Consider the following 26636-nt stretch of genomic DNA (forward strand, 5'->3'; position numbering starts at 1 on the left):
TAATCAATCGTTTCCGTATCAACCACTTTTCCCTCCGACGGAGGGAAAAGTATATTTCCCTCCGGCGGAGGAAAAGTAGAACTTTTCGATGATCCTGTCAGTCGAGAAAAGACATTGTTATTGTACGTTTGAAAAAAAAACTATTTTAAAACAATTGAAATCACATTATATATAATTGAAACATTTCGGATATTAATGAAGGTTAATTCAGTCAATGCGAATTTCACACTTTCATTTGATGCCAAAATAAGTACTATTCTCATATGTCATTCAGAAAAGATACTACAACATTTGAGATTATACCTTCTCATTTGGAGATTCAATTCGAACCAGTTTGCATGATGTTCCATGACAAAATTAACAGAATCCAGAGTAAAAGTTCTATCTTTTATTATTTCTTTCATCGGACAGAAGCTTCTATAACCAGAATCTTATCGTGAGGTGTTATGTCATTCATAGACTTCCCCTATTCGAATATAACAATAACATTCAAAATGACAAATTCCCAAAACTTTTTCTCAAACATCTCTTCGATCGATTGCAGTTAATGAACTCTTCCTTTCGGATGAGCCATTCTGCAATAAGTTCTAGGCCGAGCTTCCATTATGTCATCTTCGGAAAATTAAGTCCTTCATCAGGGGCCAGAAGGCCCCCTTTTAATGACAATCGAATTGGACGCGAGCCAGCTATTCCAATGATAGATGAATTTTCAAGTAATCTCACATCCTCGTATATCTGAATCAAGTTGCCTGTCAGCACGTGGTCATCAAGCACTCGCGCCGCCTCAAAGGCGTACGAGGTGCGCGTTCAAACGGAGACTGCCAAAGCATGTTAGATTGTAACGATAGGCGAACGGTGTGGGTGCTTTCAAGCTGCCGCCAACGCGACATTACGCGATCTAGCTGCGTCATTGGAGGATTTAAGGTTAGTATTATTTTTGTCCTTTTTAGCTAAGGGGATTTATTTTATGTTCGCTGTATTCCATTCTGGAGATCATCGCACTTGGATGTCTTCCTGAGTTAGTTCAGAAACTCTTCTTGGTTTTTGTTTAGTTTTATCCGTTGGGATTAAATGAAGAATTAATAATATTCTTTTTGAATTTCAGGCATTTCAGAAAGTGGAGGTATGTTTTTTCAATTATATTCCATTCAAAATGATAGTCACATTGATAGAAAATTCTTAGGTCTTTCCAAAACTTTCCATCCATATTGTTGACATTGTTTTTGATTTAATGAAAAGAAATAAGTAATCGAAATTAGATGTATCATGAATTACTACTGGATATCTGAGATAAATTGTTATGGGCGTATTATACTTTTTTTAATTGACGATTGAAGATTCTGACTTCAAGAGTTAACCACTTAGCTTAACTTTATTTATATATATTCTGATTGAATTTCTTAAGGTTTTGGCAACGCTATCAATACAGAATTCGGCACAAAATTTGAAACTGTTATTATATCACAAGCAAAACTACTACTCGATCTATGGTACTGAACATAACTTGAGTGGTCGCAGAAATATTGGGTTATTTTTTATTCTTCTTGATTTTCTATGGTTCTCAGTAGTCAACATGAAATTGTTATTCCGCATATAAACGCAACATTTCATCCCAATCCTATTAATATTTTTCAATGATTAGTGAAACAAAAAAAATTCAAACGGACATATTTACGGAAGCCCTAGTCTGATTTTAAAGGTCCCATCGTACTATAGTTTTCGTGATTACAGACAGGCAGACATAATTAAAATGAACTCTGATACTGTTGTTAACACGCAGTTTATATTCGTCATATTTCGCTTTCCTTGTATGATCTGATATAGTCGTGAGGAATGTCTGAGCTCTATTTTTACATCCTTTTGGAATTACCTATTCAAAATGTCCGTTAAAATAATTTGAAAAGACTGAAATGTCTCTTGGAGCTGAAAATTTCAAACTTGAAAAAATGTGACGTATTGAAAAATCGTGTTATTCACCTAACAACCTATGTATGTTAAATATTTGTGAATTGGGGTGGTATGATTCCTATTTCAAATTATTTCAACAATATGCGATGTAAAGGTACTGGTAAACTGGTTATTCGATACTAAAGATATTAAATAATCTACAATGTGCATATGACATATGTGCAGATAGCATCAATTGAATTTTCGCGTTCGAATAAATTCAAATATGTATATAGAATATTCTCCCTCAGAATTTTCAAACATATTGAACGGAAATATCTTATCACTACATATATGTATAATCGACTACTAATTGAATTCAGAAAGAATATTTATTCTGGTCGAATTGAAAAAGCGGAAAATAAAAATGAAGTTGTGTGGAATATTGTCAATGACATTAAAGTGTATAAAAAAAAATATGATTCACAAATAAGCGGAAATCTGAAAAATACAGTAAATGAATTCAATATTTTTTTTCCTAAGCCAGTGTCTGACAAACCAGTAAGGTGGATTATGATGATGCCTCGTGTTCGAAAATCAAAAGAAATTGTAAGTCTTTTTTTATCAGTCCTGTACTCAGTTTTGAAGTACATGACATTTTACGCAGATTGAAAAATAAATGGAGCAGTGGTCATGCGAAATTCCTTCAAGCATATTGAGATCTTGCGCCATAGAAATATGTGAACCATTGGCATTCATAATAAATAATTCCTTAATTTATGGAATATTTCCAGAAAGCTTGAAATTATCTTTGATCAAACCCATATTCAAAAAAGGAGACCCTACTGAAATTCAAAATTATAGACCGATCAGTTTTGTTATCATCGTTCTCAAAAGTATTTGAAACAGCAATGATTGATAGGATTACAAATTTCTTTCACTCAAATGATCTATTTAGCCACTGTCAACATGGATATCTGAAAAATCGATCTATCAACTCGGCTATACATAACTTTACGCAAGAAACACTAAAAGGATTTGAAAACAAAGAACAAATAATAGGTATATTTTTGGATTTGACAAAAGCTTTTGAATCTGTAATTCCCAAATTCTTGCTGAGAAAATTGGAGTTACTTGGGATTAGGGGAAATGCGCTCAAGTGGTTTGAATCCTACTTCATGAATAGGACACGAAAGGTTGTCATTGAAAATAAAGGTATTCGTTATCTTTCAGAACTTACTCCTTTACAATCGATAGGTATCGCACAAGGGGGGGTTGCAGCTCCTATCTTATTTTTGATATTCGTTAATGATTTTGATGAGACAATAAAAGACCTAAATTGTAGACTCGTAAATTTTGCTGATGACATCAACCTTCTGATACGCGAAAAAAATTGAGAACTTTTGTTTCAAACACTCCAGGGGTGCAGTTTTCGTGTAATGAATTATTTCAAGGATAACAAACTAATACTGAACAAAAAAAAAACAAATGCCATCATGTTTAAGACATCCAAATCCAACTTAACCACCCCAGACAATGTTCCATTCGCCGATAAGAAGTTAAGTACCATCGCGTTTACCAAATTTCTATGTCTACATTGAAAACTATATATTTCTCGAATTTTCAATCCGTTTTAAATTTGGACTTATATTTTGGGGAAAAAGGAAGGAAGCTAACGACTTATTCATCATCCAGAAGCGCACTCTCCGTTTAATGTTGGGATTGAAATACAATGAAATATGTAGAAATCATTTAGAATTAATAACATCCACACTCAGACAGACCTATATTTATACGAGTTGATGGTTTTCCTATATGTATAAAAATAAAAGTACTTTTGAAAGACTGAAAACACGTAGTGAAAGAAACCTATACTACATACTCCCCCATCATAGCCTGTCTCAATCTGAGGAAGGATGTATTCACTTCAGTATATCGGCTTTCAATAAATTACCTCAAAACTTGCAGGTCATCAACAATGAAAAGATTTTCAAAAAACAAGTTCGAACTTTTCGTTTAGAACTAGAGCCATACTGTTTGTCAGAGTACTATTATCATATTTTCGAATGAAATTTTATTTCTCTGTATTTTCATGTTATATAACTTTGCTCTGAATATTTTTTTCTGAAATTATGTTAGTTTATTAAGGGTGGGACATGTCTCACAGTCATAATCATATGTATATGTGGTTGTAATATGTGAAATAAATGGATTATTATTATTATTCGAATAGCAGCATATTGTGGTGATTTTTTTGCGGATTTAATAATGTTAAATTGAGGCTTACGGTCTCTAACTACTATGAATTTATTACCTTTCACGTACTGATTGAATTTGCAAAGACCGAATATAATCGCTAATCCCTCTTTTCGAATCGTGGATATTTCTTTTCTGACTCATCAAGCGAACGTGTTTCATATTCTAACGGTTTTTCAGATTTATATTCCACAACATGACTCAAAATAGCGCCAATTCCTTATTCTTATGAATCAACAGCTAACTTCAGAGGAAGTGAGGGTTTATAAGCAATTAATATATTTTTCAATGTAAGTAGATTTCTGACTTTGTTGAAAGCAATTTGACATTACATTCATATAGTTCTTTTATAAAAAGGAATATAATGGTTATAACGTTGAAGATGAATTTTGTAAAAATTTGCAATAATGGTTTATTAAATAGCGTTTGTTGTTGTTGTTAGTTCATTCAACCTAAAAAAAAATTCAACTTTTGTAACTTCATACTTCCTGATGGCTTCAACTTTGGCTTGACAAGGACGAATTCCCACTGTCAATAATATGCCCTACATATTCTATCAAAGATTCAAAAAATTTACATTTTTCCAATTCCAATTTTTAAACCTGATTAGTCCAATGACATCAGAACTTTCTTGAGTCTATCTAAATGTTTTTTCTATTTCTGCCAGTGATAACAATACAACACCTTTTTCGAGGCTGACGATACACCAAATGATAACTTAAGAAATTTAAATAAACTTTTGTGTTTGGAAATAACTTCTAGTTTGGTAGATTCATCATCTAAAAATAGTAATAATAATTTTAAATGAGCATTCGATAGATCAATTTTAGAGAATTTTCGAACTTGACCAAGTTTATCAAAGTGTTCCTGGGTGATTGGTTATGGCTACTCATCTTCTACTAAAAATGGATTGATTGAAATTTTGAAATTTCCGCTCAATCCTATGCTTCCACGGACGTAGCCAGGGGGGGGTTTGGGGGTTCAAACCCCCAGTTGATGGGATAGTTTTGATTTCTTCGATTTATTTTCCTTGTTTCTGGGGCACAGAATTCGAATCTGAGGTTTGCCACCAAAATTTCATGATAAAACATTGAAAAAATGCAGAAAAGGAGAAAATTTTCATTTTTTGCATATTAATTTTCACACATAAATTTAAATTTGAGTACTCTGTTGTATCAGTACTACCCCGGTATTTATTTCCTGAATATATTCATAGGAATCGATTTAAAGAAATAAACTAAATTTCAAAAAGTGATTTTGAAAAAGCTTTTTTTTTCAAAACATACTTGAGAGATAAAACTAGTAAAAAAGACTGAATGGGTTAGCTCTCATGAAGTTAATATATTTATAAAGAAAAACAGAAGACTTTTTTTATAATAAGTAAATAAAATCAAATGTTCTTGTGTTTTTTTGTTTTTTTATATGGTTAAATATATATTTCATAATAAATATGATTTGGTTATGTCAAGCACTTTTATTCGCTTTATTTTCTTGAACCAGTGGAATATACAGAGAACGAGTTTGATATTTTATACCATGTAAAGGCTGGTTCTTTAGAACTATAGAACTTTGAATTGATATAAAACAACGATGGATTATTCGATTGACATGAATTCTATTTATCCGCAAGATAATCTTGTGGCATTACATTTTAAATATGATTTCTGCCATATGGCCGCCACGGCTGGCTCGGATGTAGTCCAATCTGGACGTCCAATTTTCGATGACTTTTTTCAACATCTGTGGCCGTATATCGGCAATAATACGGCGAATGTTGTCTTCCAAATGGTCAAGGGTTTGTGGCTTATCCGCATAGACCAATAACTTTACAAGGCCCAACAGAAAGTAGTCTAGAGGTGTTAAATCACAAGATCTTGGAGGCCAATTCACAGGTCCAAAACGTGAAATTAGGCGGTCACCAAACGATGTCTTTCAATAAATCGATTGTGGCACGAGCTGTGTGACATGTTGCGCCGTCTTGTTGGAACCACAGCTCCTGGACAGCATTCATGGTTGTTCAATTCAGGAATGAAAAAGTTAGTAATAATGGCTCTATACCGATCACCATTGACTGTAACTTTCTGGCCATCATCTTTTTTGAAGAAGTACGGACCAATGATTCCACCAGCCCATAAAGCGCACCAAACAGTCAGTTTTTTTGGATGTAACGGTGTTTCGACATACACTTGAGGATAAGCTTCGCTCCAAATGCGGCAGTTTTGTTTGTTGACGTACCCATTCAACCAGAAGTGTGCTTCATCGCTAAACAAAATAAAATGGACGTAGTGCGCGATACGTATTCCGCACAAAACCATTATTTTCGAAATGAAATTGCACTATTTGCAAGCGTTGTTCAGGCCTGAGTCTATTCATGATGAATTGCCAAACCAAACTGAGAATAAATCACTTGACAGCTGTTAAATCGGTAGCCATCTTGAACAGTAATGCCAACTTAAAGTTATATACCTCGAAAAAAAAACACCCATTACCTGTGGTCACAATACAAACACTCATTTATTTCTATGAAAAGAAAAATTCTTATTTCTCCCATTATCCTTTCTGAATTTGAATGGATATGTTTTATCTGATAAGTTGAATAAATCTCTCTGGATGTGTAATTACGCCAAAAAATGTTCGAAGTTTTTTTTGTTTGAGGGAATCTTGATATCTCAATAGCTTGTATTTTATCTGCATCTATCTGAATGCCATTTTCATCAAAAACATAACCAAAATATTCAATACTTTTCAAACAAAATTCACATTTATTCAGTCTGAATCAAACATTTTATTTGCGTGCGATTTCCTAAATTTTTTTCAATGTTTCATATTTTTTTGTTGCATATTCCGCATCAATAAAAATATCATCGATATACATTTTTACACCTTTAATTCCGAAAATTTCTTGAAAATATCAATGGAATGCCTCATTAGCAGTTTTTATGCCATATGGTAGGCGTTTGAAACGAAATCTTTCAAACGGAGTGCCAAATGTTCATAACTTACTAGATTCGCCATCAAGGGTTATGTTCCAGAAAGCACTGATAGCGTCTGAAGTACTGAAAAATTTTAAATTTTTTAGATCTGTAGCAATTTGATCTATTAGAAATTCAAATTATTGCGAAACAGTAACCTCATTATGCTCTTTCGGAGCTAGACATAGCGTCATACCACTAACAGCCTTTAAACTAAGAGGAAATAATTCACCCATTCAGATGTGCCATTCACTCTGTATCTATTGTTTGATGTCTAAATTTTTTAACTTTTCTAAATAATCTTCGAATTAATTTTGTAAAGCAAATGGAATGTTTTTGATTGGTTGTATGATAGAAGTCGAATCCAATACTTTCAAATACATCAGCAAAGTTTTGGTTGAATTTTTATAATAGTATTGATTATCAAAGGAAATTGTAAATATTCGCTCCAATTTTGGATTGATTTCTAACAAGTTCATTTCTAAATTAGTTTTAAGAAATAAAACGTCACCATTATCTCCTTTATCAACATGAAAGTCTATATTATATATGATGTTATTTATATTTTCTTCCAAATTAACAATACCTCTGACTCTGAAATGCACAACAAGAACTACCTACAATAATACTTTATATGATATTATTTTAGGTAGTTCTTGTTGTTCATTTCAGAGTCCTGATGAAAACTTCAAAATAAAGTTGAAACTTGTAGGCATTTCTTCTGAACAGCTGGTTGTATGATTGAAATTGCCGATCTAGAAACCATTGGGAATTCACTTAATGGTAAATCACCTTCATTCATACAAAAATTAACCCTCCCGATGAGGACATTCTACATTTGAAGATGAAACAATTTGAAAATTCTGAAGTATAGGTAGTTATTCATGTTGAAGACTTATTCGAGTTTTTGAGGAACAACCCTTGACTTTAAATAATCCGGTGATGTCTCATAATTGGCACTCGTAGATCCCGAAGAATTGTAACTTGATATATGTCTTGCTGAGAGGGGAGAAATTCAGTTCCGCAAATAGAGAGAACGATCTGTCTTATCGATTTCCTCGACAAAACAAGTTTCCCGCAGACCATTCATTCCATACTTTCGAGGATGCCGAGAAGGGAGCGGAGAGTCGCGGAAGCCGATGTAAACAAGGCATTAAATCAGCAAAAGTGCTATAATATCGGACTGAAATTTGACGGCAGCTACGCGATTCACCGACCTCTCCACATTACGTCTTTTTCAGTTCTCTGCAGCCAAATTTCGGCACGAAAACAAATGAGAATGAGAAGGAGAATGAAACTCCGTGGTTAGAGTAGGTACCGATTTTACGTACTCTGCAAAGGTTGATAGTGGTAGTAAAGATGATGAAATAAAAGCGTGGAATTTCACAGTATGTTGGTTTATTATTTCTCATTCAAATCTTGAAACATATTCTATGGTATTCCTTCTGAAACTGTGACAGTTTCAGAGCGGACAATTTTTTTTGTTCACAATTGATATGGAGATTTTCTCGAAAGCTATTGGAGCTACTTGAATAATAATACCACAGTTTCATCATTATCGGTTCAAATTTCCATATTCAATTGGATATACAGGGTATTTCGAGTTCTACTGCCTATTAGACATCTCTGAAGAACGGGGCCTATTTGAAATCAGAAAATTCGGTGTATATGACATTTTTCATGATGCCCTATTCAGCTAAAATATTTTCGAATCTCCGGCCCTTCTGGTTATAAAAGAAATAAAATATATACAATTTAATAATAATAATAATTGATAATATCTCAGATATTATCAAGATTTCTCTTCTCAGTTATTCCTTATTGAAATTTTTGCGTTAGTCCTCATAGTTTTCAAAATATTTGAAAAAAACTGAAATAAAGAGAGAATTTACAGAGTCACTATTACGTGAATTATTTTTACTGTGGATATCCTATGCGTATACTCGATTCACTTTCTCGAACCAGAATGATGTAGGAATATCGTGCATAACTTGAGAAATATCATCACACGGTGTTCCAAATATTGTGAACAAAATTTGATCATAACTTTCGATTTTCGAATTAGAATCCTATATTTTTATGATTGCATTGGATTTTACGGAGAAAAATAAGGGTAACGTCCAAACATGATTATGCTCCCAAATTCAATAATTCAAGATCTTTTCGAGATTTTATGAATTTATGTTATACCTAGACTGTAGGGCTGCCATAAATGTTGGAACATCGACCGGGACAAGTGGCACAAAAATAGGTTAAAATACCACTCAAAAATTAAAACCTCATCTGAGAGATATTCATTTATTGATAATCCAGAGTTTCTATAGGATTATTGAGTTTTTGCACTATGTAGTTGAATTATAACACATTCCCCAAAAAATGAGATTTATTCAGACATATCCACTGAAATAATTTATGAAGAACAAAAATAATATCAACTCGCAATAAAAACAACTTAAAGTCGCAACAATAAACGAATAGGTATGGTACCCTTTTTTTGAGGCTTGATCCTCGGTGCCATTTTTTTAGCCCATTTATATATTTCAAGGTTTTGGCCTTTCCAATTAATTTTTTTCTCATATAAATATAAAATTCTACGTTTGCCATTTCATACTGTAAGTTGTTTCTGCGTACTCATGAAAACCTTTCATCATTCGACCCTTTCAGAAAATATTGAAAAATATTTGAAAATTTTAGACCAATAGACTGCACAGAAATTGACATCATATCGGCGGAAGTGGAAGCAGTATTGTGAAGTATGTGCGCTGGACAACCGATAATTATGATGTCTTTGGAAAAAATTACTTCTAATGAAAAAAAATTCGCCTTTATTTTACTTCGAAGTAAGTACCTATTTCAGTTATCCGCACTGACAGCGAAAATATTTCATATAGAAATATTAAGGCGCTCTAAAGATTCAATACAAAATAAAGTGATTGTATAAGACAATTTATTTGGCCATGTGTCCAATTTTAATAATTTAATTGTCAATCCTTCAGTTTCAGAAAAATAATGTTTGAGCAACGGAAACAGTATTTCAGCTTTATGATTACTGGAATCCGTTGAGATTCCATGAAAACAAATTTTGTCTCACCTACCCTATATAAGGAAATATGAATCTCAAAACGGTCAAATTTCTGACCGGGACAATTGAATAACTGACCGGGACACGGGGACTCAATGATCCAAACCGGGACATGTCCCGGCGTACCGGGACGTATGGCAACCCCAACCTAGAGTCAATATTTCATTCCAACTGTTTTCAGATAGACTAGAGCAATAATACTCTGTGATCATAGAAATTTATATGTCTAATTACTTTACATGTGACAGGTGCTTTCATTATCAAAGCTACACTAATTTGGTTTCACTATTTCCGCTATTCAAGTGACAAAATTCTGGATATACTCTTCTCTAATTCTGTGGCAAATCCTATCATTCTGGCTCATCTTGTGGAATAAAATAGTATAGAACGGACTTATCTATTATCTGTCAAATTTGTGATACAGAAAACTGTTCTGCCAACCAACATTTTTCAATGTGATAATCACTAAACGATATTCATGGAAATAATTTTATGGGCAATTTCAGATGAAATTCAGTGAATTAGAGAAAAAAATGTATAATACTCGTACAGAAGGCTCATTCTACCCCTTCTTTATTTTGAACTTGTGGAAGAATGCCTTCTGCACTTGTATTATAAATAACTCATTATTATTGCATTAATCGTGAATATGGAATTCCATAATCACGATGAATGCAATTGAATTATTGATAGAACTCATCGAACATTAAATCAGATATTTCCTCATCTTCATCATTTGAATGAAAAGATACATATCTTGAAAGGATGTTTCATACTTTGTGAATATCCATTTTACTGCAGTTCCTACAAAGAAAAAAAATCTGTACCATATGAGATAAAATCATACAGCACTCCTTTGTGCCAAAAATGATGAATATTCTGTACAAATAAAAAGCGGTGGAATACATTTTATACTTCCAAAGTTAAATCTCAGAGCAAGATTACACTACGGCTCAATGGGGAACTCATTTCCTGTCCCCAGAAGGTTTAGATGATTTTGCTGGATATTTTATTGAAGTGAATGTTGTCTCTATACTTCGACATTTTGGCATTTTTTTGTCTGGTTCATGCACCTTGCAATTGTATTTTCTTCTTCTTTCCCGCTACTGCCGAGGAAATTTCATCCACCATTTGCTGTTTGAATAATCGTAGTAGTGCAGGTCCTGATATGATTGGCGAGGATTATAGAGGGACGCCCAAGATATAAAATTATCGACCTATCTCCATCCTTAGCCAATTGTCAAAAAGATCATATACAGGGTGTTCCATTTCATACCGGACAAACCTATATAATCATGTAGATAACACCAAGGGAATCATTTTTGCCTCATGGCATATACCTCGTTTTCCAAGCATGAGCGAGATACAGGGTGTGCAATGTCATTTTTGACCAATATTCTATTGAGTGTGGTCAGTTATGTATAACCTTTGAAGTTACGATTTTTGGTCGAATCAGAGTATTTTTGTGTGCTCAATTCAGAAAAGGTGAAGAACCTTGAAAAAAAATCAAAATGGCGGAAAACCTGCAACGTTTGAGAATTTTTTTCCCGGTTGCCGAATTGAATTTCATTTCCTGAATCAACTCATTTTTATAAGAATTTCCGTGGAAAAATTTTTACAAAATTGAACAAAATTGTTCTCTACATGTCTACGGCGTTAAAAAAATTTCAGCAGAAATTGATGAAATTTCTCACGATCATACTTTTTTTTATACCTAACACGACTATGACAACAGAATTGAAAAATATCAAACGGTTCCTTCAAAACGGCCATCCAAATATCTCCTTGGGTCCTCCATAATTGAAAAAAAAAGAGCTGTTTGGGCTATAAGGGGCAAAATTTCGAAATTGCATTGTCGAAACATTTCAGATGATAGAATACAATCATCAAAAAACGAAAAAAAAAAATTCGCTGTAATTTCAATGAATCTCTGTGGGGAGTCAAACGTTGCAGGTTTTCCGCCATTTTGAATTTTTTTTCAAGGTTCTTTACCTTTTCTGAATTGAGCACTAAAAAATATTCTGATTTGACTAAAAATCGTAACTTCAAAGGTTATACATAACTGACCACCCTCAATAGAATATTGGTCAGAAATGACTTTGCACACCCTGTATCTCGCTTATGCTTCGAAAACGAGGTATATGTCATAAGAAAAAAATAATTCTCCCGATGTCGTCGATATGACTATATAGGTTTGTTCGGTATAAAATGAAACACCCTGTATAGTCGCATGTACTATCATTCAACAAATTATCTCATATTATCGAATCAACAACACGTCTTCAGGCATGGCAGGTCGACCCAATCGGCCAGATGTGAATTTTTCGAATTTGTTTTACAGCTGTCTCGATAGAGATGTACGGACTACGTGGCGGGTATTTTTTTTTAACTGCCAATTTGACACGCTACAACATAACTTAATTTTGGATAAAATGTATCATTCGGGATTCAGGGGGCTGTTTCTTGATTGGGTCAAATTCTAACTGATCGAAAAGTTCATATTAGATTGAATGACGTTTCATCTGATGAGTACACCAACAACATGGGTGTCGCTCAGGGATATGTTCTGGGCCCGCTTCTGTTCTTATTATTTAATGATCTGCCTGCATACGTGGTAGCCTATATACTGATAATGGTGGCTGATGATACTTCTATCGTTATTAGAGCGAAAATTTGGCAGGAATCGAAGTCGCTGTGCGAAACGATAGTTCAGTGTTTCATTGATTTATGCCACAGAAATTCACTCATTCCCAATCTGATAAAGATTTAGATTTCGGAATTAAAATAATTCGAGTATAGAACGTGAAGTTTCTGGGCTTGTATTTGGACGGAAACTTTAGGGGGCATCTCCACATCGATCATTTTTGTGGGAGGCAGAATAGTGCCTATGCCTTATTACGTCTCAGGAGTTGTCTTACTGTCGGGGAGCTACTGATCATTTGTTACAGCATTGTTTTGCAGTCATTAAAATTACAACGTGGTTATTTGGGCTGCTCGGGGGTGTCAAGTCGAGTGTTCATTTCTCAGGAGCGTATCGTACGACTTATATTCAGACTTCGGCCATGCGATTGAAGTCGTTCAATTTTCGGTAAATATAGTATGGTTCTCTTTCCATGTATTTACATTCTTAATTGCCTCAATTATGTCAGACCCTTATGTTCTGACTTTCATGGGTTTGATACACGCCATACTGATACCATAGCCTTTTCTAGATAGCGCACAGCTGAATATGGGTCCTTACTATGCTTTATGGGCATTAAATTGTACAACCGTTTGCCTTGTAAGTTGAATTCAATGAATGGAACGTCTTTCGAGAGAGAAGAAGGTTACTGTTGATTGAAGCATGCTTCTATAGTGTTGATGAGTTCCTTAAGGACTCCATTCATTAAATCTGTTTTTTTTCTGTGTTCTTTGAATGTGTATACTAGTTCATATGACTTATCCCATACAATTCAGTATTGTCGGATAGGATCAATAAACTTTATTGAAGAAAATAACGAAATTTAAATGTTAACTTTGAACTGTGTTACGCACCATTCATTCCGTGAAATCGAATATATTAATTATCTCTGAAACATATGTGTCCATATGCAGGCCGAGATATTCTAGCGTATTTATTTACTGAAAAGAAAATGAAAAATAAAACCCGACGCGTAACTTCAACGGTCGCGGTCGTACCAAAAAAAAAAAAATATATTGAAAGAAACAAAATAAAATTTAGGAAATATTGAGTGTTGTATTGAAAATAACTAATTTTCAAAAATTAGAACTGAATATGGAATGAAATTATTTTAAATTCATTCTTCGAAAAATCCACGAAAGCCTTTACTATTTCTTATGGTGGAATGTTATCGATAAAATATTCTGTATCTCATAAACGAATAAATAATTTCCGATTTCGATATTCATTCAGACTATTTACATTGTGATGCATTAACACTGAAAGCATGTATTCCCATTCATGGAACATTCTGTAGGTATATTATGCTATCTCTATTTTCGGGTAAATAATATACCTATCTGCATGAGCTTATATTTCCTGCAAAATTTGAATGAATGATATATTGGTGAAATAAAATAGAAACAAAGTTATTTCCTCAAATATTTCATCTCCAACAATTATCTCGCCAGCACTGTAGCTTCCTCAGGCTATATTTTTGACTCATGGAAATCACTTTGTTTTCATGTTATTCATAATAAACTTTCGCCAAGTAGGGACCGCATCCATTAAATATGAATTATTCTGAATATTTTTTACAGAATCATACAATCAATTAAAACTATATATGAGCTTGATGAATTTTTATATTGAAAATCTTGATAATTGTGCTTTTCCAGAGGAGTTCGAAATTTTCACGCAAAATAGAAAAAAAAATTCATGCTTTTTGCTGAAAAATATATATCCAGGACAATTTTCCTCTCCAGAAAAATAATGTTACACAGGTCTTCGGTTTTAAATTTTGCAAGCATTTACACTCACATCATGAAGAAAAGCGTATAATGCATTTATGAATCCGCCAAAACATATAAAATGTTCAACTCTTACATTCATTAGATAGGATTCGGCCGAAATTGCTTTCCGACATCCTCCGTCAAAATTCAATCCGCCATCGACTATGAAGAAAAGTTGAACCTGGAAATAAACGTGGTATGCAGCGATTGGAACAATTTCCTGTTACGGGGAATACCTCGCTCGAATTTCATCACTGATTAAGCTTTAATTTCTGGTGACGCAGTGCAACCGGCTTCACGAAGTCGCAACCGATAAATACTTATACAGGCTGACCGAAATACCTATAAGATCCCGCGGCAAGATAATAAACAACAGTACAACAGTACTTTGAGGTTCTTCCAATCTATTTAAACAGGGTGTCCTGGGAGCATTTTGAGATGTAACAGCCAATATATCCATTCGGCTAACCCAAACGTTTCTTCATATTTAACGTGAACGATAGCATTTAGTCGGATATCGCGAGTGTTACATATAACCAACAAAAGCGTTAAGTATCAATTATATTGAATTGAATTGAATCATAAAAAATCAATTTTGGAATAAGGAAACTTTTCAAACGATCCTCGATATCAATTAGGTACGTTGTCTCAGATTGTAAATTTTGTTCCAATCGAGTAACTTCTTTTGGTTTTATCACCAAAAAAATATTAAATTCTATCTGAAACTACCCATTTGAAAAGTTTCTCAGTTTCGAAGCTGTTTTTTTTTTTCAATCGATTTCATTCAACTGATATTTTCGATTTTTAAGACGAGTTGGCATAATACGAAGAGAAAACGAAATACTAAATATAATAATGGTATAGGATCCCGATATAAAACGACCTTCACCGAGATGCTTATTTGATAAAACGTATTTTATATTCAATTCAACATGTCAATAAATATATCACATATGGGTTGCCTAACAAATTTTAGTCCAGAGTAGGTTCAATTGATAATTAAGGAAAATTTTTTTTCAAACATTTCAGCGGTTTGCTTATTAGATAAATTCTATACCAATCGAAAGTATGAAGCCCATAGAATGTGCAAACGTTAGGTTGCCTATTTTTTTCCTTTCACAACTCTCGGGTAGCCAGGTATAAACAGGTCAATCTATACTAGCATTTTGCAACGGTCTGATTATTGAATCAAAATCAATAAAATTGAAGATTATTTTCATATGAACACGGTGGTATAGGGTTGCCTGCGAAAAATCAGTCCAGAATCCCGGTTGTCGAATTTTAAAAAGTTAAATATTGCTGCGAGTGAATGTGTGCGACTAAGAGGATAGATCATGCGATAGAAGAGGACACAGCATAGCAGCTGTTTGAAGTCCGTCCAGTGAAAGAAAGAGAGTGCGCATGCTATTTGTTCTTGGAAATGAAAAGGATAGCGATAGACTCGTATATGCGTGCATCATTTTGGAGTAGATAATTATCAAAATAGATGAATAGTTATTTATTTTTTTTTTAATTAATTAATTATTTATGTGTTTATATTTTTTATGTGACATTAAATGAAAAGGATAGCGATAGACTCGTGTATGCGTGTATCATTTTGGGTATATAATCTTCTTTCTATTAAATAAAGGCTCTGATCGATGCTCTAAAAGAATATTTATTGATTTCATAAAAATATACATAAATAAAACAGTAATAATTACCTAAAAGAATCGAAACAACAAGCCGATTCTCTCTTCCAAATAATATCTTATCAGCTGTACAACACAATCATAAAAGAACTTCAGTATAACCTAACATGCATAACCATAATCTTCGACCATAGAATATCAATAAAACAAAACACATAAACATAGAAAATAATGACAAATTATTTTACATCTCCCCCCCTGAAGTAACAATTTGAAAATTAAATTGTTCAAGAAAAAACATCATTGCTACATGGTAATAATTTGGTGACATGGTACAAATTTGATTCTTGTTTTTTATGATCACAATTTATTTCCACAATAGAATCAGAGATTATTTTTTTAATACGATAGGGACCACAACGAATCTCATCCAACTTTTTCCTATTTAGTTTATTGCTATTTTCAATATACACAAAATCTCCCTCTTTGAAGTTAGCCACTTTCCTATTTTTGTCGATTCTTAATTTGTTTTTCTTATGGTATTTATTAGAATTCTGTAAAGCGATGGATCTATCAGTTTCTAAGTTCTTTATTTCTCGTAACTCTTCAGGTATTATGGGACTATCTATTCCAAATAACAAATACTCAGGAGAAAATTTGTTCACTGTATGTACAGTTTTATTATATTCATCTACACATTCTCTAGCAATGGTTGACCAGGCTCTCCTTTTGCTTTCCTCGTTAATTTTACATCGAATGCGATTTACCAGGGTTTGATTTAATCTTTCGTTCAAACCATTAGAGAAAGGACAATTAACTGCTGTGAACACGATTTCAATATGCCTCTGCGTGAGATAATTCTTGAATTCAGTTGAATTAATACCACTGTATTGATCGGTAAGCAATAAATCAATTTTATGATCTAACACTTTTTCCAACAAACGAATAAAATCCAAGCTAGTCTGATTTTTTGAAGTGTGTATGAAAGCAAATCTAGTGAAATGATCTACCAATAAATGTAAATATTTCTTTGTAGACCTTCTACCACCAAAACCTCCTATTGTGTCTAAGGATACAATCTGAAAAGGTTTTGTAGCAGGTCCTAACTGAGATAAGACTCCATATTTCTGTTCCCTTCGAGATTTATTTCTCAAACAAGTATCACAAATTCTGCAATAATTCTTAATTATTTGATCCATATTCTTAAAATAATAAAATGGGCGAATTTTCAAAGCTATTTGGTGACCTCCAATATGACCATAGAATCTGTGAATTTTATCTACTAATAACTTTCTTAATTCCTCAGATACAAAAATTCTTTCTACTCCTCTTAATTGTTCATAAAATATATCTTTTCTTTTTATAATTTTTTTTTTATCTTTATGACATCTTCAATATTTTTTTGATCTTTCTCAATATCTTTTTTCTCAATCATATTGACAACCTTTAAAATCTCATCAAATGCATCAGAAGAGCTAAGTACCGCATTTCTAGAAAGGCAATCTGCTTCCAAGTTTTCCGATCCCGGAGAATATTTAATATCAAAATCGTATTGCGACAGATAGTATACCATATCCCCTAACTCCTCATCAGTGCGTGATCTAATATTCAAGTTTTCAAGAGGTTTATGATCCGAGAAAACCGTAAATTTGGAACCAATCAGCCAATATTGCCAGTATCGAATAGCCTCTTTTATTGCCAGACATTCTAAATAGATGGCTTCTTTTCTTTTTTGACTTGTATTCAACTTTTTCGAGAAATAAGCCACTGGCAGAATTTCCCCATTTTCTTGTCTTTGTTTCAATACCGCACCAATTCCTTCTATACTAGCATCTGTGTAAATAAATATGGGTAAATTTTTATCGAAAATTGTTAAGATTGGCGCAGAACATAAATAATTTTTTATTTCTTGAAAGGCTTTTTCGCAATGATCGTTCCATATAAAAACCGAATCCTTTCTCAACAAACTATGGAGAGGCTCTAATATTTTAGCACTATTCTTTATATATTTATGGTAAAAATTAATTTTTCCTAAAAATTGGCGTACGTTTATTTTCGTTTTAGGTATTGGAAATTCTCGAATAGAGACTAAATTATCTTTCAAAGGCATTACCTGGTTGTTCTTGATTAAATGACCCAAATATTTGATCGAGTTTTTAGCAAAATCGCATTTTAAAAGTTTAAGTCGAAAGCCTTCATCATAAATTGCTTGTAATAGCTTTCCTAAATGAATCAAATGTTCCTCAAATGTTACGGAGAAAATCAAAATATCATCTATATAATTTATACAAAATGAATTTAAATTATTTTTTCTTACGATATTGTTTAAAATACGTTGGAAAATGGCAGGAGAAATTTTTAGCCCAAAAGGTAAACACTTCCACTGCCAATGTCCTTGTTGAGTGACAAAAGCAGTCTTACTCCTATCTTTCTCTCTGACAGGAATTGACCAGAATGCGGAGTTAATATCTAATGCTGTAAACCAATGACAGTTTCTTGTTTTTAGAATTATATCATCTATAAGAGGAAATGTTGAGCCTCAGGTACTACTAGCTTATTTAGTTCTCTAAAATCTACACATAGACGTGTCTTTTTCCCGTCTTCTCTCTTAAACGCTAAAGTTACTGGAGCCGCAAATGGCGAACTAGATTCTTCAATCAAATCTGCTTTCAACAATTCAGCTATTTGATGTTCAATTTCTAACTGATCTGGGCCGGAGCACCTGTAAGGTTTTTTAGATATACAGGGTGTTTCCTAAACATGCGGCAAAAATTCAGGGGGTTGTTCCTTGGACTATTTTAAGCATGTTTTGTCCTTGGATGATTTTTGAAAAACCTCTTTGTTTCGAAGATACAGGGCGAACAACATTTTTCATATTTTTAAAATTAATAATAGTTTAAATAAAAATGCGTACCGCACTGTGTTTACTAAGTAGGTACAATTTATTTTTAAATTTGTTTAACAACATTCCAATTACTAAAAACGGCCACTAAAATCATTAGTTTATACCACTCCAGTAGAAAATGTGGAAGACTTGCGAAATCGGATAATTGCTGGGTGTAACTTAATAAGAAATGATCCTGGTGTTTTTGAAAGGGTTCGGCAGTCAATGAGGAGAAGATTGGATGCTTGTATGCTGGCTAGAGGTGGTCATTTTCAACAGTTTTTGTAGGTTGAGTTGAATTTTCATGTAATTTTTCATAATAAAATGTTATTATCTGAAATTTTGTTTCCCCTATATCTTCGAAACAAATAGGTTTTTCAAAAATCATCAAAGGACAAAATATTCTTAGACTAGTCCAAGGAACAACCCCCTGAATTTTTGCCGCATGTTTAGGAAACACCCTGTATATTTATTTTGTGATAATTTTATTTGCGCTTCATGATTCTGAACTCTGCCGATATCATATTTATTTCTTGCGAAAATGGAGTCATATTTTTTCATCAATTCAAGAATTAATATTTGCTTTTCCTCCTCTAAATGATCTAGATTTGCCATAAATTTTGAAACATCTACATTTTCATTGAAATTTACCATACAATCGAAATCTTTTCAATTCTCTTCATCTTTATCAATTGTAGAAATCTGTTTTTCAGTTTTTCGGAATATTTCCAAATTTTCTCCCTGTATAAGTCTGAATTTCTTTATGGAATCTAACCCTAACAATATATCATAACAAAAATTCTTATTATCTACTACAAAAGCTTGGATAGTATCCTCTATGTTACCAATTTTTGATTTTATATTCACGGTACTATTAATTAATTGTACACCACTGATAGTTCTGAAAATATTCTTATTTTCAAAAGTCGGTTGATTAATTTCATTAACAATTTTTTTATTTATGAGAGTAATATTAGAACCTGTATCATAAATGGCTGAAACAGTTTTCTTATGCTCTACTAGTACATTCAGTTTTATCAGTGGTGTGAGGTTTAGTTTTTTTGTTCAGGAATAGCTAAATTGAGCCTTTCTTCCATTTCCAAGTTATTTACCAATTTAATTTGATTATGTCTTATTTTGTTACGACAAAGTTCAGTTGGATGATATCGTCCCGGTTTCCCTAATCGTTCACATATAAAACAAGGTTTTTTTTTCTACACTACTAACTATTGGATTTGAAGTAACAGTTTTAACAGTGGCTTTTTGGTTTTTTTTATTAACTAATGACTCTAATTTCCTTAAGTGACTCATTAAGTTCTCTGTGGAATTTATTTCCCCTTTATCAATTCTGTCTTGAACGTAAATGGGTAATCCTACTACTATCAAATAAATCCTAGTCTTAATAGACATTTCTGGATCAACTTCTAAAATAAGTTTTTCCTTCCTTAATGCGTATTCTAACAAGGAACCCCCTAAAAATTTATAAACAAATGCCATTCTGACGTTAATCCAACCTTCGTCTGAAAAGGTTTCTAAAAATGACTCACGGTAAGATAACCAGGTTCCAACTGAGGATAATTTCACATGGGCTGCTGAAAACCACTCTTTTCCATTTTCTGCTAGAAATGAGCGGAGTGCTTCTATCTTCTTTTCGTCTGACAAAATCCCATGGCGATCACATTCACTTTCAAAGTTCCGCATCCAATATTCTGCATTCTGTGACTTTCCCTTGAAAACTTCTAAAACAAAAGATCTAGTCATAGAACCTGAATCAATTGTCTTCTGCTGCAAGCCGGTAATAAATTGTTTGAATTCCCTCATAGACTCATTCCCTAGTTCTTCACTTTTATCCATTTGTACCTCTTCCAGTGTGTAATCTCTGAATATAAAATTACGGTCACTATCCATATACAAAGGTACTATGTCAGGAGGCAAAGAAATCTTTATATTTCTGAATTGATTTCTTTTCTTCAGAGATGAACACGTTCTCTTCACTGTTTGCAGTTTGCCAAGTTCTGGATGTTGCTCTATTTCTTGATACTCATACGGAAATGCATAAGTTATAGGATCGTTTATCTCTGCTATCGATAATATTCTAATTTTCATCGTTTTCCCATCTGGTTCTGTTCTCAACACGAGGTGAAGTTTAACCTGCACAGGTGTTTCCATCGTGACGATTATTTCGATTTATAATCTTCTTTCTATTAAATAAAGGCTCGGATCGATGCTCTAGAAGAATATTTATTGATTTCATAAAAATATACATAAATAAAACAGTAATAATTACCTAAAAGAATCGAAACAACAAGCCGATTCTCTCTTCTAAATAATCTCTTATCAGCTGTACAACACAATTATAAAAGAACTTCAGTATAACCTAACATGCATAACCATAATCTTCGACCATAGAATATCAATAAAACAAAACACATAAACATAGAAAATAATGACAAATTATTTTACAGGTAGATAATTATTAAAATAGAGGAATAGTTATTCATTTTTTTTTTTTAATGAATTAATCATTTATGTGTATTTTTATAGTAATACATACTTAATACTAATCTTGCAAATTTCATCTTTATTATTAGACGACAAAATGAAAAACAACAATTAAAAAAATACTTCTGGTTATCATAAAAATTTATATATACAAAATTTTTTTGAAATTATTCATGTTCCGAGTCATCGGACATATAACTATGATCTCCAACTTCTGAATCTTCTTCGTCATCATCACTTTTCGTTTCAGTTCTTTCGACAATGTCTCCAATCTTCTAAGGTGTATATGATCCTCAATGAATCCTACTGGTTTTGAATATTCATCTAAGAACCAACCGCAGTTCTCAGGCTGAAGTTTCACGCATATTGGATCTGTTGCATTAAGCCACATGGAATTTACAAAAATAGTTCGTGAAATTTTCTGAATTAATGATATCCAGCATGGTGGTATGGAGATGGAGTCGAAGCCTTTTTTTTTCTTAGAAGTGCTCGCTGTCTTCTTTGGCAGAGTAATTTTTCATAAAAATGCGAAATCTCGCATCATTCACACTGGTGCAGTTCCTGATACCATACATACCAGCCGTAAATTCTTGAACGGTCTTCATTTTTTCATCAATGAAAATATCAGCAGCATCTGTTAATGATGCAAAAACTGATTGATATTTTTCATTTTTCGAGAATAGCTGAAAAGGTTTTTATTTGTTTCTCATTTGTAAACGTCAGTTTCCAAAAACACAATATTAATCAAGAAAGTTTATTTTATCAAGTCACTAACTTGTAAAACTGACAGTTAACTTGCAAAATTTTTACAAGTTAGTAGTTATATTTGCATTAGAAAATTTTGTTTCATCGTCATATATGTTGAAAATCATGGTAATTGTTATTTCCAGTAACACAGATTTTTGATGATGAAAGAGTTGATACTGATGATGATGAACCATCTGCTAAACTCGAGGACTGCAGAATATTTGTACTCTCCTCACTACCAAATAATTTGCTAGACATTTCGATTTTTTTTTTGACCGAATCATCTACATAACTCATCGCAATTTCGGTGCTCTTCCACCCTCCTGCACGCTTTAGTGCTAAAATATCTCCACTCGAATCCGCAACCATAGTGGCTCCAGTTCTGCGAAAAGAGTGGCCGGTGTATAACTCTGGGTCTTTTAAACCTGAATATTTCGCTATTTGCTTTGGGATACCACCAATAGTGTGCTGGTCAGCATTAAGGGAAATGCACTTTCCATGTCGGTATGTCAAAAAAATCTTAGGCTTTCTGTTCCAGGAGGCCGAAGATTTACATATTTTCTGTATAACATGCAAGGCTTGAATCTGCAGCCATCATCGGTTATGGTGAATCTTCTTGTTGTTAAATTTTTTGTTTGCCGCAATGTCACAATAACGTATTTTCCCATATCTTCTACATCTGGTCATCAGGAGCATATAAAAGAAATTGTCAGCCTCTTCTTTACTTAATACCTTGGCCTTTTTTGGCGTATAACGCTCATTTTTTCGTTTCAGAAACGCTATTACCTTTTGAAATCTGCAAATGACAACTAAACGTCATATTTTTCAATATATTTTTTAAGGAAAACAAACCTGCGAACAGGGGCATTTTCTTTCATTTCCAAGCAGCTTGTCAGCATAGACCATTTTGCCCATAAAGTATTAGGGCTGAATCTAGCTGATAGTTGATTCAAGTAGACCAACAAAACATCTTCAGTTACCCCAATCACACTAATTTTGTTTTGCCACTTTTTGAAGTCGTCGTATTCTCGCTCGTACCTTGAAGCTGATTTTGTAGGTAATAAACTTGAAGCTACACTCCTGGCTGCCTCAATAATTCTTTTGGTACATTCTCGCTTTCGCCAACAAATGTAAAGAAAAATAAACAGACATGTTCAAGGCAACGCTTACATAGACTTATATATATATATATATATATATATATATATATATATATATATATATATATATATATATATATATATGAACAATGGTTTAAGGGGTGTTGGAAAAACTTCAATTGTTACTATCTTCTTTATTTCATCGGTCGACGTTTCGATCCTTGGTTGGGATCGAAACATACAACATACAATTATAACACAAACATTGCAGAAAAGACAACATGTTAAAACGCACCGAAATGCAAAGAGCTACCAGATCTTAAGTTGCACTGAATCTTATACAGATTTGGAGGAAAAATTATTTTTGAACACAAAATAGTCTTTAATACAATAACGTCTTTAATATTCATCAATTCCCTATCACACACTTCACTCATCTGACAACTGTGTAAAAACGAAAGGTGTAGGGTTAGGTCGGGTTCATAGAACATCATACATCTTCAACTGACATTCGAGAACATAGAACTTGATGAGTCCAACAATTCACTCTCACTAAATTGGTTTGAATGTATTAGATATGAATAAATGTTACTTATATTCTCTATATCCTTTCTGTAGTTCATGGAATTTTCATGTCGCTTAATGTGAACCATGTCTAGGAAACATCTTTTCCTCATATTCTCCTCGTACTCTAAAACTCTCACTGAATCATAGTCCATTCGATGGTCAACTGATCTTACATGTTCTGCCAGTGCACATATCTTTCTAGGATTCTTAATGTCGCTAATATGTTGGGTAATTCTTCTTTTTAGTTGTTGGGATGTTTGTCCGATATACACCTCATTACAATTTTGACAGGATATTCTGTATACAACACAGCTTTTCTTTTCAGTTTTTATCCTATCTTTCAAATTACTATAAAGTCTCTTTAATTTGAATTCAGTTCTAGGTATCACTTTGATATTATCAGTTTTTAATAAGTTTATTAAGGATTTTGTCATTACATTAATCAGTGGAATGGAAGTAAATATAATTCTCTGGTCTAAATTGGTGGATGCGATTTCATCGTTATTCTGTGGCTGTCCAGAATTCGATGAATTGTGTATCAATTTCTTTAAGAGGTTCTTGGTGTAACCATTTTCAAGCATCAACTGATATAATAGTTTCATATTCTTCTCCTTTAGAGTCGGGTGTGATATCCTTTGTATACGATTCTTCAATCCTGTAACCATATTGATTTTTTGTCTCTGAGGGTGGTTGGAAAAATAATGCAAATATCTACCTGAGCTCGAGGGTTTTCTATACCAATCAAGAATCAGTGTATTGTCAGGTCTTCTAATGACTAGGGTATCTAGGAAGGGCACACTATTGTTATTTTCCAATTCTATGGTAAATTTGATAGACTCACTCTGTCTGTTGAACTTTTCAAGAGTGTTAGAGGTCTTATCACTGGGAACTGCACAAATGATGTCATCTACATATTTTTTAATAGAAGGCATCTCAAAGGGGATATCTGTTTGGATGCTATCTAGGAGGAATTCCATCACTATCTCTGCAATGGAAGGGCGGAATTTAGACCCCATTAGGGAACCTAGTATTTGGTTATAAAAATTACCTTGGAAGATGAATTAGTTTGAGTTGAAAAGAAATCTGATGATGTTTATGAAGTCTTCCTTTGGTATTGTAGCATTTCACATAATTATGCCTACTTATGCGTTTCGTCCCTGGCACACACACCGGACTCATCAGTGTGACTTTGGTATATTTGTGTGTGCCGTGTCACAGACGCTTGGGGAATTTATTATTATCGGGAGCCGCCGTGACTCGAACCCGGCAACTTGTCGCATCTCGGTGAGTGAGTCTACACTCTTAGCGTCTAGGCCACCGAAAGCTGTGTTTTATTGTTGCTATGTGGAGCTTTATGATAAGCCGCCACATGACTCCCTCCCCAGTGACGGAGGAACGAAATCGATGCAGCCAGGTGATTGCCGCCTAATCAGAGCTGCACCTCGCGGCATCGTGCGGACGGTGAATGCCGCCTATTCAGGTCCGCTATTCCGCGGCAGACCAAGAAGCACGTATTGCACGTCATGGGAATGGGCGTCTAGAGTTTCGTTGGAAATTGCAGATATATGGGAGCTACGCATCGACCTTCTGCTTTCCGGGACACATCGCTAAGACGGCCATTCCCATCACGTCGGGCTTGCGTGCTGTGACGACGGAAACACGAGGGCTCGGCGTGCCATCGGCTCTAGTGTCCGATGGACACCCCAGAAGCCGTAACGTTGAGCGGGGCAGTGGGTCGCCTCTGCGCTACAACGCCGCAGCTTTCCGCCATCACGTCGGGATCACCAATGTAGGATTTTGCATATGCCTACTTATGCGTTTCGTCCCTGGCACACACACCGGACTCATCAGTGTGACTTTGGTATATTTGTATGTGCCGTGTCACAGACGCTTGGGGAATTTATTATTATCGGGAGCCGCCTAATCAGAGCTGCACCTCGCGGCATCGTGCGGACGGTGAATGCCGCCTATTTTGGTCCGCTATTCCGCGGCAGACCAAGGAGCACGTATTGCACGTCATGGGAATGGGCGTCTAGAGTTTCGTTGGAAATTGCAGATATATGGGAGCTATGCATCAACCTTCTGCTTTCCAGGACACATCGTTAAGATGGCCATTTCCATCACGTCGGGCTTGCATGCTGTGACGACGGAAACACGAGGCTCGGCGTGCCATCGGCTCTAGTGTCCGATTGGCACCCCAGTAGCAGTAACGTTGAGCGGGGCAGTGAGTCGCCTCTGCGCTCAAACGCCGCAGCTTTCCGCCATCACGTCGGGTGAGTCTACACTCTTAGCCTCTAGGCCACCGAAAGCTGTGTTTTATTGTTGCTATGTGAAGCTTTATGATAAGCCGCCACAGTATCGTGGTGTGGCTGCTGATGGACTCCCATCTGCGTTGAATCGCAGACAGAGTTAATTCTAATGAAATGTTGGTAAAGAGGGATACTACATCAAGGCTGATGAGGACATAATCTTCTGGTAGTTGGAATTTATTAATGAAGGTGGAAAAAGAGAAAGAATCTTCTACGTAATATCTGCCTCTAGAAGCACTTAAATAAC

General features: G+C 34.1%; 1 protein-coding gene across 11 annotated transcripts in view; it reads left to right on the forward strand.

Annotated features, from left to right (window-relative positions):
* Positions 1 to 774: 774 nt before the first annotated feature.
* LOC123672359 (glutamate receptor ionotropic, kainate 2-like) overlaps positions 775 to 26636 on the forward strand; it is a 528220-nt gene continuing 502358 nt past the window's right edge. For 3 of the 11 annotated variants that reach the window (XM_045606445.1, XM_045606449.1, XM_045606450.1), the window contains exons 1-2: positions 778 to 924; positions 1106 to 1123. The gene's annotated coding sequence lies outside the window, so the exon portion shown is untranslated. Of the gene's footprint in view, positions 925 to 1105; positions 1124 to 26636 lie in introns of those variants that run through there. The other 8 variants (XM_045606440.1, XM_045606446.1, XM_045606444.1 and 5 more) reach the window with 6 other exon arrangements.

Source organism: Harmonia axyridis, chromosome 2 (assembly GCF_914767665.1).
Source record: "Harmonia axyridis chromosome 2, icHarAxyr1.1, whole genome shotgun sequence".
Classification (NCBI taxonomy): Eukaryota; Metazoa; Arthropoda; class Insecta; order Coleoptera; family Coccinellidae; genus Harmonia; species Harmonia axyridis.